This window comes from Saccostrea cucullata, unplaced genomic scaffold, assembly GCF_032062105.1.
Source record: "Saccostrea cucullata isolate Sc308-1 unplaced genomic scaffold, CSIRO_AGI_Scuc_v1 ctg789, whole genome shotgun sequence".
Lineage (NCBI taxonomy): Eukaryota > Metazoa > Mollusca > Bivalvia > Ostreida > Ostreidae > Saccostrea > Saccostrea cuccullata.
Window position 1 is genome coordinate 15,014 of NW_026922778.1, and position 5,951 is coordinate 20,964.

Sequence of the window (5,951 nt, forward strand, 5' to 3'; positions counted from 1 at the left end):
AAAAGCAAGTCACCGACCTAAAAGAATTTCCACTTATCGGGATACCCCACAAAATAGAGAGCAATTGTTTCAAACTTATTTACAAGAAATTGGGGAAAGTTTACCTTACCAGACTTATGCTTTTCCTTATCGAATAGGATGTGGACTAACCAGAGGAAACTAAATTCATTATAGACATTATATAGAACAATTTGTACACACTTATGACAAACAGGTGTACATTCTTCATTCACATTAAGTGTATATATGTATGTGTTATTGTTGTTTTGATGAAAAAAAAAAAAAATTTTAAAAATGTGTCCATGTGTTTTATGTGAATTTATTTAAAAAGGGACTCTCTTTTTCCTATTTATTATTATTATTAAAAGTTAAAAAATTTAAAGTTATTTTTTAAAAAAAATTATAAGTTTGAAAAATTTAAAAAAAAATTCTAAGTTCTAATAAAAAGTGACCTGGTGTTAACTTGAGACACACACAATGTTTCTTGTTTACCCACTGTATAAGAAGGGTACTCTTTTCTTTTTATCGACTGTATAAGAAGGTATTCTTTTTTCTAAGACACACACACAATGTTTCATTTTTGACTGTATAAAAAGATCATCTTTTTTTCTAAGATACAATCGTTTCTTTGACTGTATTTTAAAAAAAACCCATGATCTTTTTTTTAAGACACATAAAACGTTTCTTATTTACCTCTGTATAAGTAGGCATCTTTTCTAAACAGTTGGGTGGCCGTAAAAACGGCCGTTTTTTTTTTTTGGTTATTTTTGTTTTTGAAATTTTTTTGGTTTTTTCATGGTTTTGTTATCAAGTGGCTCCAAGTAGGTTCCCCTAGTGGCTCAACAGCTCCTGGGCCGTCGCTCCAAAATCTCGGTCGGAATCCGAATCGGAACTCTCGTCCCCCCCAAAGTCCGGTCTTCTGCCCACGGGTTGAATAACAATCTCGTTGTTGCGGCAAAGGGGGCAAGGCTGATTCCGGTCAATGAGCCGGGCAGCGCACAGGAGACATGCCGGTCGCTGTAGACAGCGTGAACAAACGAAATTATTTTGTTCGTCGTCTGTCAAGCAGAGGGTGCAGAGGATCCGCTTTGTGGGGACCGCAACCCCCCAGGGAGGAATCCGCCCCTGGTTCCTCGCCTGGCTCTGTGGTGGTGCTGGAGCAGCAGGTCTGAGTGGTGGTGGTGGCGACGAACTGCGCGGTCTGCGGTAGGGGTGACTTCTTCTCACTGTGTGTTACCGACACCGGATATTGCTACCATCGAGGCGAGAGGTTCTCCACATTTAATCAGGACAGAGGTTGGTATTTATTTAATTTGTCAAAGAATTCGTCCTCATAAGTGTTCTACATGTATTTCTGACATAAAGAGGATGCTACACTTTTAGATTGTATTCGTTCCGCAGCGTTTTGCAACGTCATCTTATTCAAACTTCAAAACATGCCACCTGGTACCGGAGGAAATTCTACCTGAGAGAGTTTGAGGTGCTTCTTAGATATATTTTCACGCTTAAATGAAAAATCTTAAAATCAGTAATTGTTTAGAATTTTAATGTCCTTAATATTCTGTATAATTCGTGTCACGAAAAAGTGTTTTTAATGATAAAACTAAACAAAACCTTTTTTGGGCACTGTACGGCTAATTGAGTATAACAGTACGGCATATTGCTAGATTGCTTATTTCAAAGTGTACGGCATTTTGATTATTTCTTTAACTTGTAAATCGTTTTTCAAAGATTTTTTTCCCCATTTTATTTCAGATATTACGGCTGTTTGCCTGCTTATATTGCAAAGAAACAGCGTTCTCCTTTGAAGATATCGTCACCCAAATGTTAATTCATAATACACAAGAAATAATCGGAAAAAAATGTGTTACACACCCTCAATTTTCGTATTTTACTAGACATCTGCCAGGAGCAAGCTGTAAAGAATTTTATTACAATAATATAAACTATGATAAGGGGAAAATATATATACTTTTATGCCTTCCCTATTTTTTTGAGTGAAATCATTCCTTGGTAAGTCTTAACCCCCCCCCCCCCCAAAAAAAAAGATTTCTTTCACTCAATATATACAACTCTTTACTGTGATCTTCGAGAGTATTTGAAAAATATTTCCAGAGAAGCACATTCTATCATATTGTTTTTTTTTTATTTAATATATAGGGACCACGTATTTGATTCCAAAGAAATGACGAAAAGAACATGCAGCAAGGAGAAAATTTACATTATTGCCCTAGACGCAGCAGCCTAAGGTTACGGAGTTGCGCCAGTACGACAGAATCATAAATGTGTTCAAAGCAAAATACCGGCACATAGACAGATTAAAATTGGACAATTTCAGCGTTTCTTTGAAATTCACTAATAAAACGAAAAAATAACTATAGAATATACATTTGCAAAATATTTTATTTCTGTATAATGTGAAAAAAAAATAAAATTCAATTATAAAAAGAAAGGTTCACACATCCTTGCAAAATAGACATTCATGCGTGGATCTAGAGGGGGTGGGGGTCAGGGGGCCCCGGAATATTTGCAGTTTTTAAATGTGTACATGTATATGAAAACAGTTGGTATGAAAAGTTCTTGGTAGAAAGCTTTACAAGGTCAACAACAACCCACCCATCCCCCAAACAAACCTCTCTCACAGAAAGTTTGGGTATATTTTTTTTTTACTGTTGACTTTGGTGACCCCCCCCCCCCCCCTTTCGGAAAAAAAATCTTGGATCTGCGCCTGAAAATTTTACATTTTAATGTTAGTATTATTGTCTGTATATGTTGATGTTGTTGTACATTTCTTCTAGTTAACAAGTCTGGATAAACAAAACATCTAGAATATATGTTAAATAATTTTTGTGTGATTTTCTATGAATTATACAAGAAACTTTATCAATGGATATCTTTTCCAGCCCCTTCATAGGGCATGCTGAATTTTTATCTACTAACTTCGGATGGCACTTCAGTAACGGGGGGAGGAGGGCAGAAGACTTAGTATAGACAATGTACATCGCGGCGTAGGTTAGCCCCCCCCTCCCCACCCCCAACTCCTGAGACACGTTGCAGTGTAGAAAAAAAAATGAGAAAAGTGGTAGCGTTTAAAAAAATGTACTGAAGAAGTTCGAACCTAACACCTCCTCCTTTCGAAATAGGATTTTCGTGTTTTGACAATGGACAATATTATTTCCTTTTTTTGTTGATGTTTTTTTTTTTGGTACGTCTAAAAATTCCTCTTACACTTAGCCCTCCCTTTCAATTTGCTGCCGACGCCAATGCATTATAAAGCATGGTTCTGGTGACTGTACTGAAGCCCCCAGTGGGTCTAAGGCAAGGTTATTAATGGGGGGTCTGGGGCTGACAAGTTCTTACAAATAAGAGAAGTTATTACTTGATTTTAGGGTAATAAACTTATAAGTTTTACATACAAAAATATCAAACGGGGGTGAAGTGGGGGGGGGGGGGAGTGGGCGCACGCCCGGCGCGCCGGCCCTTGAATTATAAATAAAATTCATCTTTTTTAAATTAAATATCGTTCAAAATTATCAGTAGGTAAGGTACGTTGCGTATGTCCCTAAGAGGGTACAACGTCTGGTGAGCTTTGAAAGAGCAGCGCCAGAACAAATTTATATATCTCAGGGTCCTTTCGTTAATGCCTATATAGTTAGTATGTTCCTTCTGTTTGTATTTCCCTGAGAAGGATGTCCCACACGCACTCCACAAATGAAAGTGTTACTGCTAAAATTTTTGTTGATCCTGGTCCTTTCATCTCGGCTTTGCAGAATTTACTTTTATCCAACGTAACACTGACTTGGTTAGATACCGGATACAAATGAAATCTGAAATGAAGAGACTATATCTATTATACCATGTGCCATAAATGTTAGAGATGTGTTCAAATTCTAAAGTGTATTTTCTTTTGCCTGTGGAGTGAAAGTCCAAACTGAGTACTGAAACATCATACATGTACTAAAATTTTCACAAAATTTTTAATACATATTGTCTAAATGAGCTTTAGAATACTTGTACTTCGTCTGGCGAGGTTTCACAGGCCCTTATTACTTTAGGGTGATATATATATTCAAAAATGTCTTTATTCTCGTACAAACGTTAACAAATGCAAATAGTAAAATGAAAAAACAGTTGCTTCAGATTGTTTAAAACCTCAAAATGCCGTACAGTGATATTTCAATTTGCCGTACACAGTTGTAGAAACAATTTACAATAAGCCGTACACTCTGAAAAATAATATTTGCTTTGTTTTGATGTAAATAAACAGTTTGTATCATTTACTTTGATATAAGAAGTTCAGAAATATAGATTAAAAGGACATGCGTGTGTAAACATTACTAAATTGTTTGAAACAATTAATAAAGCAGCCTTCAAACTCTCTCAGGTAGAATTTCCTCCGGTACCAGGTGGCATGTTTTGAAGTTTGAATAAAATGACGTTGCCAAACGCTGCGGAACGAATACAATCTAAAAGTGTAGCATCCTCTTTATGTCAGAAATACATGTAGAACACTTATGAGGACGAATTCTTTGACAAATAAAATAAATATCAACCTCTGTCCTGATTAAATGTGGAGAACCTCTCGCCTCGATGGTAGCAATATCCGGTGTCAGTAACACACAGTGCTTCTGCTCCGGTGATTATTGACCTGAATCCGAGCCATGTTGATGCGCATCAGCTGCCGTCCATTGTCCAGTCTCCTCACAGTAATGTGGAATTCGATCGCGATGCCGGGTATAAGGTAAAGATCTTCATGGAAGAATCGGTTTGCCATGTTGTAAACTGCTAACAGCTACGAACAAAATAATGTCGAGCTCTCGGGAGCGTCGGTATTTATGCACAATACCAAACGATAGTCAAATATCGCGGCAACATCGATAATCAGTCATGTGATCAAAATTGTGATAGGATAGCACAAAAAATCGCTTTTGGAAAAGCAAACGATAGTCAAATATGGCGGTAACATCAATACTCAATCATGTGATCAAAAATCGTGACATGTGATAGGATAGCACAAAAAAATCTCTTTTGGAAAAGCGCCACCTAACGTGTGATACATGAAATCATTGTAAATAAGTAATAAACTTTTCAATATTCATCATCTCCCAATTCCCTGTACACAATACAATATAAAACAAGATAACAGTTAAATCATCGAATACTATATATATTAAACAACTTTCAATCATTAATTTCAATCATACACAATGTTTATCCAAAAATTGACCATATCAAACAATCAACATTCGACCGTAAATTTATCGACTACATTAACAGTGACGAGGCGAAATCCATGGACCCGAGTGTATAAAGATGACGTCATACATAACATAACACTGACGTTGTATTACATGATTTTATTTTTTAAAGACTAACAAAGCTTCTAACTGTCGAATTCTCCTCCGGAATCGTATTCGATCCGCTACTAATTGCATCCAGGGACTTCTCCGGTCTTCGGGGGGTAAATCGTAGATTTGATTGAGGCTGGTATTAAAAGTCACTGATTTCCTAGCCTATGTGAAATTTCCATCCATTTTATTCCGTATTGAATACACACTTTCTCCATCGCATCTATTTCCTGCCACAGTAAAATCACTTTGACCGCTTGGGGATGGGTCAGGAAACTGTACGGCTTTCAGAAATGATGGGTCAGGTTCAGTCCGTACCATTTCTGGGGCAGAATTGTTTTCATATGTCGACAGAAAATGTATAGTAGCTCGTCTCCCCATGGTCGCATGATGTGATAAGGCTAGGCATTGTAACCACAAATCCTGAGTGGTTTCCATGATCGTGGTCGCTTCCTGAAATACTTGTTCTGCCTCCGGGGGAAGAGCTTCTTGGTGGTTCTGTGCCCATCGTACTAAACAATCATACCCATCTAAAATCAGAGAGTGAGTGTGTATCAGGGTTGACATGATAGTCGATTGTCAAGAGAGGACCAGACTTTTCTT

The 5,951-nt window shown here is 37.1% G+C and overlaps 1 long non-coding RNA gene across 1 annotated transcript; it reads left to right on the top strand.

Moving 5' to 3' along the window:
- Positions 1–1,222: 1,222 nt before the first annotated feature.
- Positions 1,223–2,634, top strand: LOC134262437 (uncharacterized). Its single transcript, XR_009991010.1, has 3 exons — positions 1,223–1,296; positions 1,756–2,013; positions 2,161–2,634. It is a non-coding gene; the product is annotated as an uncharacterized LOC134262437 (long non-coding RNA).
- The last annotated feature ends 3,317 nt before the right edge of the window (positions 2,635–5,951 follow it).